We start from the raw sequence: 15323 nt of genomic DNA on the forward strand, positions 1-15323 counted from the left end.
CGATAGACTGAAAGTTCTAGAGAGTCAAATTTCTCTCCATGCTTAAAAGTATTTATGAAATGGCAATCTAATCTGGCAGTATGTCATGAACATGATGAAGATTATCCCAAAACAATGCAGAAAAGATGTTCAAGGTGATTTTTTTCTTCATTTGTTCTCATTTATCTCTTTTCATCTTCCCATTTTGCTACATTTCTACCCCTGAAAATTGGTGCTGTTCATGTCAAAGTTCATGGCAAAAGGAGAATTCTAGAAATCTCCATTGTCTAGTGCTGGCAGATGTTGAACCTTTGAGAAGAATACAAAGTATTTTCATTTAGTCTTAGTTATAATTAGGCAGTTGTACCTACTTCTAAATGATACACCTCTCCAGGTATACTTCTAATTCCTGCTTATCACCTTGTGCAGTAGAATTTGAAGTGACCTGCTTCCTCCGATTGAATGGGAGCTCTATTCGATCACCCTGTCCTTTAATTTAGCTCTCCCAACTAGAACAATGGGTGATTAACACAAGTCAAAACAAGAGCATAAAGGAAAAAGGCAGCACAACCCGTCTTGGTGCAGCTGCTCGACTCCAGTGTTTGCCTGCTGTGTAGCAGCATGTTACGGTCACTGCCAAGCCTTGATCTTCTCTCTCTCTGTGTCAGTACTCCAAGGATCCATCCTTCGAGCAGCACAGATCACACAATTATACATTGTTGGAGAACTTCAGTGTCACTTTTAAGCAATACAGATTCTGCAACGTGAAACAAAAGTGAATTAAACAGAAATACACAAACAGTGTTTTAAGTATTGTTTTGTTTGTTGGTTTGGGGCTTTTTTATTCATACAGCTGCTTCTATGCTCTTTTTTACCCTAAGTTATTGAAATGCTTGTCTGCACCGACAGTGACCTTTTTAAAACCGAATGGAAAAAAAAAAAAAAATCTATATATGATTTAAGAGGGGTGAAGCCATTAAGCTGTGTAGAATTTACTTTTAAAAGCTTATAAAATGTATTTGAGAGCAAGAACATTTCTGTTGATGCTGACCACAAAAGGTTGCAAACATATCAGTTGTCCAGGTGCCTACGCAAATTCCTGCACAGACAGTGAGGTGCAGTCTGTTCCAAAAACTTTACTGTCCCAATCCTGCAAAGATGCTCCCATGCACTCTGTTGTACTTCTGAAAATTGAGGTATTAAATCTATCAGCAAGCACAGTCTGCTACTTTTAAAATATTGTGGATAAATGTAATGGATTTCCTTTCCAGTCTCTGGGAGAGCATATAACGCTGTTTACTCAGGCCTGAACCAAAGACCACTAAGGACAGTCTATGTCTTTTCCTTACGTTAATAAACTTTGCATCAGGCCCTTGATTTTCCTTCAAAACCTGACAGACGTACTCAATTTCATATGTGTATCATATGACTCCTTACCAAAAAAAAAAAGTCTTTCACCTGCGGAGACAAATCACGACGTTTGTAAAAGGGCTGGGTTACCAATAGTCACTAGTTAAAATTAGACTCTGCATACCTGCTGTGATTCAGTGTTTAGAAAACAAACAGATAGGGTTAGATCCAAACAAAGGAGTCATTTTAATAGTAAACATATTTAAAAGGGTGCCTGTGTAAATGTGAATTGTTTAGGGGATGAATTACCATTTTGCATACATTTTAGAGCTCTGAGAGAAGCCATTAAGGGATTAACACCTCCGATTTATGAAAATGCAAGGATGATAAAGAAACAATAGGGGTGACAGCATTGTGTAAACGACATTGATTCATTTCAGAACAGGGCTGTTAACTGCTGGAAATGAAGAAATAAATGGAACAATGGATAGATGCTTTTACCAGCTTGTCATTAATTAGCAGTGAGCACAATTCTTTTATTGTCCTTTTTGAAAAATACAAAATTGGTAGGAAAATACAAGCACTGAACAAATAGATTACTCTGTGTCATTAGGCTGACATCTGCATTTTCTTTCTTCTCTAATATATTTTGTTTTTCAAATGATATCGAACTTTTAGCCTGGCAGCAAGCCCAAATTTTTCTTCCTTTGACATTTCTAACAGGATGTGTTTTCATCCTTGAAACCTTGCTGCTTTAGAAAAGTGTAACAAAAGCCATGATTTGAGAAAGGGTTAATAAACGTTAGCGAATCCCCTGTAACACAGCTTGGAAGCACAAACAACAGTTCAATGCACTATTCTGCTGACCTATTGCATCCGATCAACTGTGGTTTTATTTCTAGCAATGCCAGCAGGTGGGAACTGACAACATGTTTCTTTGGAATCGTAAAGAAAGATGGTCTCTGATGGAGAATTAGCTAGAAGTAAGTGAGGTTGTTTGGCACAGATCTAAGCAGGGACAGTGCTTGATTATGGCTATCACTCTGCAGCTGCTGTCAGAATGTTAAGTTTGCTTTCTTGAGGCCTGACATCTAACACATTTCTTTTTCTAATTAGTATCTGGTACTGTAAGATGCTGATATTTTACTGCATGTCAGATGTGCAGGGCTGAAATACATCACTGAACTCAGAGGGAGGGGTGGGTGCTAGGCATTAGTTTTTTACCTCTCATAGTGAATTCAAAGCATCTCTCTGTTTTAAAAAAGCTATGTGGATGGAGAAGTTAGTGTGTATAAACCTCCAGTGTTGTTGCCCAAGAAAGGATGCAGAATAAAGCTGACAAATCAAACATCAGCTAGGCAAAGTACCCTGAACACTGGTTTCATTTTCATCAGCATATTCAGGCAATATTTTATTCATGGCTAGTTCCTCATCCTGGCAGCAGAGCAGTATGTTTCCCCATTGCAGATGCAAGTTTACAAGGGTATTTACACCATGAGAAAGAAGCGGCAGCCCTGCTCACCAGATTTAGGTAAATTAATTAAGATCAGCATTGTTAAAGATTTGCCATTTTGCCACCTGTGTAATGACATTTTAGGTAAGGAGGAGTCAGGGCTTTCACCTGGGGCAAATATTAAGCACAGCTTGACAGCAGCAATGTAGGAACTGATGTGTGGATGCAGGTGTGACTGAAGAATTAGATTGTAGCTATAAATTCAGCCAATGCTCTGCGGAAGTCTACTCATGCTTCTTTACTGCAAGGTTCCATGAAATTTTCTGTATGTCTAAGTGTGTGGTTGAGCTTTTCAGTTTGTTTGTTTCTTTTAAGTTTTACTTTTCAGGCCAACAGCACAGGCATTATTCCACAAACTACTTTAACATCCTGAGGTAAAGGTGAGAGTGGTTTTTCATCCAAGGTGAAGGCAGTAGTTTCTCACCTTAAATGCACATAATAGGTTTCATCATAAAACTGATTATAAGAGAGGGTTTTTCAGCCAGCAACAAGTAGGTAAGCTAAATCTTTTATTTTTTATTGCACACACACACGCACACCAAAAAAAAAGGATTGGTATTTAGAAGATCAGGGCTAATTTTTCTTACTACAGTGTTGCCATTTATTAGATGGCATCTGGGCAAGTCACAGGAACAAAAGATATTTAGGAAAAAAATTGCCAATTTAATCTTTGTTCTCATTCAAAAGTTGCTTACAAGCTTGTGCTTTTTAGATCGAGTCTATCCAAATTTCAATAATAATCTCCCAGAGACTATAAACACAATTATTTTGTAAAACTGTTAACTTTGGTAGTATAGCTCCTGGTGTTCCAAAGATGTTTACAGTAATTTGGGGCACTTGCAGTATTTCTAGTCAAAATGTTAATAACCAGTCCTCATGCAAACAGTCAGGCCACACCTTGCTCCAAACTTCTTTCAGAAGTACTGGATCTCTGAAGTGTATGCTTATGGTTTGCAGAGCAAAAAAATTGTTTAATGCAATTTTTATTAATGAAATTCTGTACCCCCAATAGTCTTTTTGAAGACAGTTTTGCAAAGATACAAGTCTTTTGCTCTTTGGGGAAAACAAAACAAAAACAACAACAACAAAAAAGAAAACCTGAACAAACAAAACCAAACCAAAACAAAAAAAAAACCAAAACCCCAAAACCAAAAAACAAACCAAACAAAAAACAAACAAACAAACAAAAAAAAACCCAAAAAAAACCCAAACCCAAACAAAAAAAAAAACCACAACTTTTTTTCAGGATCAGAGCCTTTACTTCTTGCACATATAATTCATAAATCTACAGTTATTGTATTATATATATCTATCTTCCTTTCCTTGTTTGACAGGAAGGGCATCCCTTTTGTATATGCATTTAACTCCTTCTGCTTATATTTAATCTATGACTCCAACAAGATTTAAATTCTGGTATCAGATTGACAAAAAAATGGGACATAAGGCTATAAAGCTGTAAAAACAGGTGTTTAGCAAGGTTTACTCCTATCTATAGTAGAGATTCTTCATCATATGTGAAAGTCATTGAGGGTCTGTGAGGGTTCCTAGAATTATCTGTATAGAAGAAAACAATTGTAAAGGTCTTATTGTGGTAGAGCGCTGAAGCACATGATTTACTCTCAGGCTGCAAGCAGTCCCATTGATTTCAGAAACTAGTGACATACAGAAGGGTAAACATGTGCTTTGCTGGGTTGGGGCCAAACCTGGTATCATTCTTCTGAATAGTTTACAAAAACTTTTACTGTAATTTTATAAAAAAAAATGGTTTTAAAGATAAGTTGTATTTTAAGTCAGGATATATAAAAACTAACTCTGGTTCAAAAAAGGATTTTTTGGCTCTGTTGCTGCTGTAAGAGCAGCAGGCCCCCTGTGCATCAGCCCTTGCACGGCCAGACAAGTACTGCGGTTATATTGACTTTCCTTCATAGGTTGCCTATTCAGTGGGATTTACCCTTCAAAGAACAGTTGTAGAAAAATCTCCAAGCACATGGAGCTGTACTGGCAAATACAGGATGGAGATTTTAAAGACATTACAATTGACTTTGAATTCTGAGCAGGTGCAATTCAGCATCTTCCATCAGATTCATGTTAAACTCAGGTTTGAGGGATATATGAGTTCTGAGCTCTTTTATTCCTTGCTACATTCTCAGAGGCAAACTGCTCCATGCCAGTGGAATGATATGTCATATATTTAATGTGTGGAACTCTGAAGTTTTCTAGAGAATAAAAATTCTGGGTCTAGGTGAGTTACAAAACTTTTGTTCTGACTGGGAAAAAAACCCCAAACTTCTAAAAGTGTAAAATCTAATCCATAAAAAGGAAAAGGAAGTAAGGTAATGAGCTCTCTTTGTGTATCTCCTTAACTTCTGCTTCAGTGTGATCTTTTACCTTGAATTGTAACTCATGAGCACTAATAGTCTTTATAGTTAATTCACCATCTTTAATTTCTTTCATATTGATTTTAATGAGATGTCAGGTGTCTCCCATGCTGACTCACTCTCTCCTAATTTCTATGAGGATCTGAAAGGAAAAATGTAATATCTAAAGACTCGATGATATTCTTATTCTGCACTTCATCATTATGCATTCATCAGTTTTATGTCAGCAATACGAGATTCATGTTTCCGGAAAGCATACAGCACGACTTCATTAATTCCTCCATGTATTCTCTTCCTTTGACAGATTATTGAGAAATTAATGTCATATAACTAACCTAAATACTGTGACCACGGCAGGTTTAGCCAGGATTCTGGACCATTTGCTTCCTCAGTTCTGTAATAAGAATAAACTTCTTGTTTAGAGTGATACATTGGAGGTGATTCAAGCCGTGAAATATGTTTGAGAAGGCTATTTGAGAATAAAGGGATCTGGTTGATGGAGTGATCCACAGTCACTGCCCGAGTTGTCATTCTTACTGTACAGTAAAAGTGGATTAAAAACGTTCATAAATGAAGTTACTAAGGAATAGCTCTTCTGAAGGAGTTGTTTTCAGGAGCTACTAGTAATGTCTATTCTGGGACTTATGAGCTGAGAAGACCTGCTCATTCTGGTGAGAATCATGCATGTCTTAGCTAGCAGAATGCATGTTTCAGTAACATGGAAGTGCTGAGTGAATGCCAGAACACTGCAAATTTTGGAAGAGCCTCTCATCCACTCGCTTTGATTTTATCATTGCATAACCAAACTTCCAACGTCATATCCAGCTAATAAAAGGATGGGAAAAAACGTAAGAGGAGGGAAAACGTTCAAAGGGCCCTGTTGAATCTTTTATGATGGAAAAAGGAAAAAATCCATGCTTTGATGCCTGACATTCTCCAATCTATGAAATACAGGAAATGAGTTCTGAAAGTTTTTGCCATATTTACATTTGCATACTTAGAGTTTTATTCATGTCCTCATAAATAAGTTATCTTTAACTGCAACCAAAAAACGATCTTGTACAGTTTAGTACCCCTTTATGGTTGACATTGATTTAAAACACTCCATAAGGGGCATAGTACTGAAGGATCAATTAAAAGTAAATGCAGCCATGAAAGTTACATGAAGTACTGTCTGCCAGAGCCTCGCAGACACCGTTCTTCATGCGGCTGTTTGCTACCTTAGCTGAAGAGAAAAAAACAGCAATGTATGTGGTTTATTTCATATTAATTGGTGGCCTTATGACAGCAAAGCAAAAGTCCCTGACAAAATCAAGTCTTCTGAGATAAAAATCTTAAGCAGTTTTAAGAGGACTTTAATTTAGTCTGTTAAAACATTCAGTCAAGTCCCTTTCAAAATAGCCGCCAAACAGGTATGCTGGCTGTAGGGTCTCACCGAGACAGGTTCATAAAACACTGTTGTTAATCACTGCATTTGTGCTAGGAAAATCAACACAAAACAAAAATCCAGACAAACTTGCTCTAGTGTGTTCGGCCCTTCCTAGTTCCAACGTGTTTTGTTCATGACCTTAAATACAAGAAGAGACATGAGTGTAAAATAAAGTGTGTGTCAGATGGGAACCAGCCTTCCCATGTCATCTTCCACAGGGAAAAGAAGTCATGATGAGCTTTCTGTTGTCCCCGCATAAAAGCCATTTCTTCCAGCTTTTGGTGAGCCCAGGAGCTGCACTAATTTCACATTCCAGTATAATGCTCAAAAGGCAGCAAGTAGGAAACAGGGACTATAATTTTAGATGTTTTCACTCCTTCTGGTGCAGCTGACCAGAAGCAAACTGTACCATGCTGTAGGCCATGCTACATTTTCAATCGCAGTGTTTTTTGTAGAACCCCCCCTCCAAAATGTAGCAATAAGAAACCCATGACAAGTTATTTGAGCAACAGTAGTATAATGTCTTTTTCCAGTTGTGGGGAGTTTTGTCCCTAAGGGCTGCTTGTGTGAAAAAAAAAGGCAATAACTTGCTATTGCAGTTACCGTTGGTAAGATGATAGTACATTCAGCAATGATAGAGCCTGGACCATAGGGCCTCCTACGGCCTCTGTAATCCTAATTTTTGTATATATAATAACATTTGAATGAAACAGGAAATCTAAATTAGATCGTGCAAGAGATTGCCATCAGTTTTTGAAAGATGAGCTTTTAGAATGTCTCAGAGATGTCAAATTTAGGCACTCCTTATCCTGACCTGGCATTTTTTTTTTTTCACTCTATCAAAGATAAGGATATATCTGTGAGAAGGTGGCCACCAATCTGCATCATTCCTATGTAGATGCTGCTTCGTCCAAACTTTTAAATCAGTATCTATTTTTCAGATACAGGAAAATATTATTTTACTTAACATCGCAGATAACATTTTGTTCCTTAATAAAATTTTTCTTTTAGTCCTCCCAATGGTAGATGAAGGGGATAACTGGATTTCTGAAAAGTTAGTGCTGATGAATACAAATATAATTTCTTGCCTATTTACTCGCTCAGCTCTGATCTGCCAATATTTCTACTGACATTTCATCGCAACTGCTTTACCCATTCCTTGAGAACATGAGAGGATCATCTATGAAATACCAGTTTGTTGGCAAGATGTTTATTTATACTGCAAGACTGAAGTGTTTTGTAGCTGAATTAGTTGCAGGGGTCTTTAGGTAGTGTCTGGTTACTAAATCCCTGGTAAAAGAATGATAATAAAGTAAATGGGCCAGGATTTGGCCATTTAATCTTATGTTGAGTCCCAGTAATTTCAGTGATACATGATGTGGCCAGAATCAAAGCGAGAGGTTCAACACAGCTTATTATCTTTTTCTGTAAACAGCTGTTTATTGTATTACAGAAAACAAACCACTGGATAGCTACAGGATAAGCACATGTTTAAATCTGTTCCTCAGACTAGATGGTACTGTAAGTTATATGATAATTAAAGGATGCCTATACTTAGGTTAATTGCCAGCTAACAATATTAAATTCTTGCAGTGTGGTATATGTGCCAAGAAAATCCTGTATATTTGTGTTCTCTACTGCTAACACAAATACCTGTGCACTAAATCATAACAAAAAAATACGTTTGAAATATTTCTATTCTTCTGAGGGACTGTATTTCAACATATGGTGTCAATAATGAAAAGGTAGACTGTGTGGGAGTACCTTCTCTCTGTACTGCCATCGTATACTCTTTAGATTGTTGATATTTGTGGATAATATGTTCCTATGGAAAAGGCAATCGGGTCACTTTTGTTTTCTTGCTCTTCTTTGACTTGTCAAAACAGTTATATCTGTGTCAGTGTATCAATTTAACATCGCCTTTTTCCAATGAAAGATAATCCAGGTTTGGACATCTTTTGGAAAGACTGGGGACTTTTGTCCATCCAGGTGTTGGACAAACAGGTCTGGCTGTAAATAACAAGTTGAAGTGTGCTGTTTTCAGTCACCGAGTGATGGAGTTACTTCTCTTATAACTCATTATAATTATATACATATGCACTGTTACAGAAACATCTATTCAGTCAATGCTTGCTCAGAATCTTAGTATTATAAATACAGGACTTCTGGAAATTTATTTTGATAGTTTGGCAGCTCCAGTAACATGATGCAATAATCAACCACGGTACATTCTTTGGAACTTTGCACAGCTTTTATTTAAAAGCATAATAACATAAATATCTCTGCATGTGGTACTTCGACAGCTTTTATGAGGACAGAAGGAAAACTTCTGTTGCTTCATCTTTGTAAACAAGAACTAATTTCCTAAATATTTTGCTTTTCAACTCATTCACTTATAGTTACGGGGGGAGGGAGGGTGTATGCAAAATTTTCAAATTATTTTAGATAATTCAAACCTCCTGAGGAAAGTAAAACAAAAAAAAAAATGTAGTAGTTCATAGCAATCTGATTTGGGGGAAATGCTTCATTGAGCTCACATCTGAACCTTGATTTAATATGAGGAAGAGACCCCAGCTGGGCACTCTGGTAGAGCAACTGCATATCAGTCTGACATCCTCTACCAGCTCCAGTTATGGTCAGTCATCAATGCTCTAAGGAAAGCAAAACAAAAACCAGAAGCCAAATTATACATCAAAAGGGAAACAGTTTTTTCTCCTTCACTGCAGGCAACCAGCAGACCACCTCAGAATGGGATTCATATACTGTGTCAGAAAGAAACAGTCAACAAACAGTCCTTTCTGTCTACACCACCCCGTATCTACAACAATAATCTGTATTGCCAAGAACTCATATTACAAACTTATTTTTTAAATTCCAGGATTACCCCAATTGTAGGTATAGAATCCTTTCCAGAGATCATACTAAACTTGTAAATAATCTTTACACTTTTAAAACAAGTGACATATATGCACAAATATTTGTTCCTTTCTGTGAGATTTTGTACGTTATTTGAGTGATGCATTATATAGCCAAAGCACAAGCTGAGCTGAAATCTTTAAAGATTTTTTTTTTTTTATTGGAGAGAAGGGAAAGGCTGATAGTTTTAAAGATCATACAATAGGATTTTGATTCTGAGGTAGGGCAGTACCAGAAGAAAAGGTCTCATGTAGACAAGCCCAAGACACATTAAGAGTGTTGAAATGCTCCAGATGTTGTCTTATAAAGGATTTTTTTTTCACCTGTCTTGACTAAATCAGCCTCATCTTAGATATGTACATCTCGGGGGGAAAAAAAAACAAAACAAAACAAACAAAAAAACCCCTTTACTTAGTATTGATGTATTTGAAGCTTGTGGTGTCCTAATGCTACCTTGCCAAGTGAGAGCATAAACAAATTAGAAATATTTTCTGTTTAAATATATCTCCACTGAGATAACATGAAAATATGGTATCATTCTAAAAATACTGAATTTAACAGAAAAAAATAGTTTCTGGGTAAATCAGGGGTTACAAAGAATTACTACAAATATGGGATAATATTATTAAGGAACAGTTATGAAGTGATGCTCTGGCATTCATAAATTAGTGTTATGCTTACCAATGTTTAGAGAGACCCAGCATGGGGTTTGTGATCAGCTAAAGGATTGGTACAGCACAGATCAAATAACATATTTTATAGTCTGCTATTCAGTAGATCCAATTCAGTGGACAGGATACTTAAATAGTCTCTGCTTCCCATATTGTTCTGAAAGCCTAATGGTGAGGAAATAAGAGTACTTTTGTAGTAGTAGTGGTATTAGAAATATTAGAAGTATTCAGAAGTAGTAATAGTATTTTTGTTCGTGTCTATGTAGAAGAAATGGGGGGGGGGGGGAAAAGTCATCTGTGGTGCTGGAGAAGGCTTCATATTATGTGCTGAGCAGCACTCTGTGATGATTCTGATGGTGTTTGCTGTTCAAAGGTAATTCATAGCATGGTACAGATTTAGACTGTTACAGTATGAGTTTAGTGGCATAATGTGTACCTTTACTTGAGTATAGTTTTACTTTTTAGTCTAATTTTGTTTGTTTCCTTTCAGCTTTGCATATTTAATTAAAAAGTCTGGTTAATGCAACAGAAACAGCATGTCCAACTGTTTCTCACAGATGTCAATTGAAATGAACTATCAAATTAATGCCATATGACAATGACAGTTTTGTAAATCATCCTTTGACCTGATTTGCCTCTGAAAGTGTTTATGCCAAAAATATTTATTCTAATACAGGCACGTACTGACCATTTTTATCCCACCCACAAGCATATTATCCTCAAGTCTTTATGTAGAAAAACTATTTCAAATTAATTGGAAGTTTTGCTTGATAAAGGAGTCTAGTTTTCACTGCTAAACCAGCCAGTTCCAGAATTGAATTTTTACTGATAGTATAATATATTATTATATTCCCTACTACTACTACTATCAGCAATGTTAATGATAGCTACTGATTGCTTTCTGTATTATTAAGAATATTGAATATTTGTAATTGTTTTCAACAAATAGAAACTTGTGGTCATAGATCAGTAGTGTACTGCAATGAAAGTGCATTAATTCATGGACCAAAATTCTCATTTAATAGCAAAAAGGCTCTAAACTTTTTTTTTCAGTGAAATTTGCATGTTTCTCTCAGAATACTTTATTCTTAAAAAAGGAAAACATTTTTTAATTAAGCAGAAGGAATGTCATTGTAAAGTTGTTACATTTCATTTGCAGAAGTTAAAAAAATACACAGTATAATTAAAAATAGCATATGATCATTAATGAAAAAGTCATTGTCTTTCCCTAATGCCAGACTTCTTGCTTGACAAGAAAGAGAGAGGAATCTGGCATATTAAAAGAAGCTGTTTATTGAAAAATATTAAATTGTAATGGAAGTTTTGTTTTCATACACTATATGATTTAATACCACCCTAACAAAGAAAAGAAAAAAATGTATTTGTACCTTTTTTTGAGTCTTTATGTTGAAGAAAGCAAGCAGGAATGGTTTGGCAGATATTTTAGATTGTTTGCTTTAAAGTTGGGTTTTGTACTTCTTTTTAACTGAGAACTATCATGAATAAGAAACAGTTGTTTCTCTGTTTTTTTTTCCTGGAGGATCCCTTTGTCTCAAGAGAACTAGAAAGGAATCTTTCACAAAGATTTTCTCTCAGTTGTGGTATTGCTGATGTCAAGCATGCAAAAATCATGAGTCAGCACTGCAAAAGTCACGAGACTGAATTAAAAAAAAAAAGTGATCTTTTAAAATATGTATGTGGCACTCTTTTTTGAGCCTTTATGGTAAATGTATGGCATATTTTTATATTTTTTCTGCAAACGGAAGTCTTATTTTTCAAAACAAAAGAAGAAAAAAAAAGAAACATGAGCTTTCTCAAAAATTTGCATGACTCCCAGAAATGGGTTTTTGAAGAAAGTGTGAAGCGTTACAAAAGTTGCAACATAATTGCAGGTGTTGGCAACATGGCAATTATTTGTGAGAACTTTGATCTAAATTGAGGTCAATAAAAACAAATGAAAAAACTGATTGAAAGAAAAGCAAATAAACTTTCCTTCACATTTCAGAAGCTTGGGCTGCTGTAATACCATTTGTTCTGCAGTCCTCCCAAGAAATCCTCGAGCACAAATTCAGAATAGGCCCCATGTCTTTAAGGTTAAATAAAAAGACATATACACATCTGATCACCAGACACAAGATATAGTCAGATAACGACAAATAACACTTTGATTTTGGCAAAAAAAATAATAGGCAAACTAGTGCAGATGCTGCTGTTACAGAGATATAAGACCTTTACCACAGTTTAAAAGACAAAGACTGCTTGAATCTAACAACGTGGTTTCTGGCCAGAAAAAGCTACAATTATTTTTAAAAATGTCACCTCATTCACATTCAGTGATCACAGAAAATAGAAACATTTTAAGCAGTAATTGTAAACATCTGCTAAAGAAAAAATGAAAACATGACTAAGACATAAATGAGCTGCCAGCATAAAGTATTGTGTGAACAGATTCACCGGAAAAACACCATTTCTGTGGATGGGTTCTATTTGGCATGTGAAAAATTTGATGATTATAAAAAAGATTAGAATTCACCTAAGAGCATTTTACTTTAAGTCAGTCTGGCCGTCTACTCAGATATCAAGGAATGTGGCTACACTTTCATTTCTACAGCAGCTTCGGCCCCTGCTGCTTCTCCTGCCTAGTTCCAACAGAAGCATTTGCACAGCTCATACAGGAATGCTGCTAGATTTCCAACTATTGCCTCAAAATATTAATTTCAAACTTTAGTGCCGTCATGACAACACAAAGGTAAATCAGATCCTTCTGTTTCTTAGAAAGTGTTCTCCCAGTCTGAGGGCAAGAAACAAGTGGAAGGCATCTGTAGAACTGCCCCTCAGCACAGCATTTAAAGTTGTTTAGCGGCTTACAGGACAGCTGCTTTGTAAGATCTGTTGACTTCAGCACAGAGAAACAGAATGACTGAGTTAATACAGAAGAGAAAGTGAAGGTGTGAATCACCCAATTTTTTAGGTATAATTGTGCCAGTTAAAGATGTTTCCATGAACAGCTCATACCACTGATTGCAGAGATACAGCGCCACATGTCCTCTGGCACAAATGATCATATGCACATTTTCTAAAATACTGCAGGCAGCCTGGGTTTGCTCAAATTATCTTTTCTTAATCCCAAACACTACATCTATAAACAACTGTTCTGGTTGAGAATGTTTTATCACCATCCATTGGTAGAAGTTTGCAACTCCCTCAGTTTAGCTGGCTGACCCATTCATTTGAATTATTCCTAATCTATCCCTTTCTGTAATTGGGGAAAATCAAACAGATTACATGTAGCTGTGGGCAGACAAACTGTGCTGGGTTAAAAGGTTAGTGAGCACAGGTGTTTTGCATTGTCTTCCCATGTTGCAGATTACTCTGCCCAGACAGTCTGCTGTCTCTGGTCAAATAGCTGATACTCAGTCACTGGGGGTTTTTTCACCTCCCTCCCTTTTTATCTTTTTTTTTTAAAAAAAAAAAAAAAAAAAAAAAAAAAACACCAAGAAAAAACAAAACAAAACAAACACCAAAACCCAAAACTGAATTAACCTGCTATTTGATTTCATTACTTTGCTATAGGAATGCCTGCCCTTCTGCAGCATAGGGAGCAACACTGGTGAAACAAATACCTGCTGGCAAGGTAGGTGTGATTCTTTGCTCCAGTGGCAATGTCAGTTTGAGTACAAGGCAAACCATCAATTAAAAAAACAGGCCCACAGTCCTCAGAATTGACTAGATTTGTGAATGTGAAAAGGATCTTCCAGGAAAGGGGAGACTCCTAGAGACCTTGCTGATGCCTGGAGGACTGGAGCAGCTCCCCTGGGAGGCCAGGCTGTGAGAGTTGGGGGGGTTCAGCCTGGAGAAGAGAAGGCTTTGGAGAGACTTTTGAGCAGCCTCCCAGGGCTTAAAGTGGGGACAGGAAAGGTGGGGAGGGACTCTGGATCAGGGGGTGGGGGTAGGAGGAGGGGGGATGGTTTTAAACTGACAGAGATCAGATTTGAATTAGATGTAAGGCAGAAATCCTTCCCTGTGCGGGGGGTGAGGCGCTGGCTCAAGGTGCCCAGAGCAGCTGTGGCTGCCCCCTCCCTGGAAGGGTTCAAGGCCAGGTTGGACGGGGCTGGGAGCCCCCTGGGCTGGGGGAAGGGGGCCCTGCCTGTGGTGATCTTTGAAGTCTCTTCCAACCTAAACCATTCTGTGATTAGCTCTTTAAAAACACCTCTGAAATTGTAAGAATAATAAAGTAGCTTGCTGTCCCTGACTTATAGTTCATATCTGGGCTATGTGCTGGTTGTATCACTAAGTTATAGGAGCTTGGAACCCGGAAGACCATGATGGTGGGCAGTGGGTAGTATTTAATGTTATGTTTATCATGTGCTCTTAAATCTCAAATGATGTGTATATATATGAGTGGTATTCAAGAAGATATATTTTTGCTGCTGTATGTCTAGAAATTGGGTATGTTGAGACCTGAGGACGCAGATCATGTTGTCTCCATTTGAGTGTCAGTTGAGTCTATGCTCTGGAAATAAAACAGAAAGCCCTATTTCCTTAAACTCCTGAGCAATCAAAGTCAAATCTTTCTAAGGGATTTCCTTGGAATATGGCATATGATTTCAGAAGTTCTCTAATAAGTCTTTTTGAAGATCTTCAAATCTATGAAATATTGAACGTCTACTTTCAAACTGCAATTTTTGATAGTTTGGTAATGAAGAATTGGCTGCTGGTTTTAGCCTGTGTCTAGGAAGACAGTAACAGTAGTTACATAATAAATCATCAAAGAACCATCTTTTGACATTCTCACAATGAACTGCAAGCAAGCTAGTATTTTCTGAGAAAATTATCCCATTCTTTTTATCTAGGTTGAAGAATCCAAAATGAAACCTAGTTCCCAGCTCTGGAATCCTTACAATTGATAGAAGATGATTCTGCATAAAGAATACAGGTAAAAATAACATTTTTGCTTACTTATAAGGAAATAAGAACTTCCAGAGGTGTCATAAAACCAGTAAATCTTATTAATTGGGATTATCCTCCTGAATACTTGTAGATAATAGGAAAAGAAATGGGGTTCAAACCTACCATTTTAATTAAGT

The 15323-nt window shown here is 36.8% G+C and overlaps 1 long non-coding RNA gene across 1 annotated transcript in view; it reads left to right on the forward strand.

The window, feature by feature from the left end:
* Positions 1 to 15323, forward strand: part of LOC116962767 — a 122679-nt gene that overhangs the window by 71075 nt on the left and 36281 nt on the right. Inside the window, exons 3-4 of the long non-coding RNA XR_004407784.2 lie at positions 13810 to 13870; positions 15090 to 15172. This is a non-coding gene — a long non-coding RNA (uncharacterized LOC116962767). The remainder of the gene's footprint in view (positions 1 to 13809; positions 13871 to 15089; positions 15173 to 15323) is intronic.

This window comes from Tyto alba, unplaced genomic scaffold, assembly GCF_018691265.1.
Source record: "Tyto alba isolate M040663 unplaced genomic scaffold, T.alba_DEE_v4.0 Super-Scaffold_26, whole genome shotgun sequence".
NCBI lineage: Eukaryota > Metazoa > Chordata > Aves > Strigiformes > Tytonidae > Tyto > Tyto alba.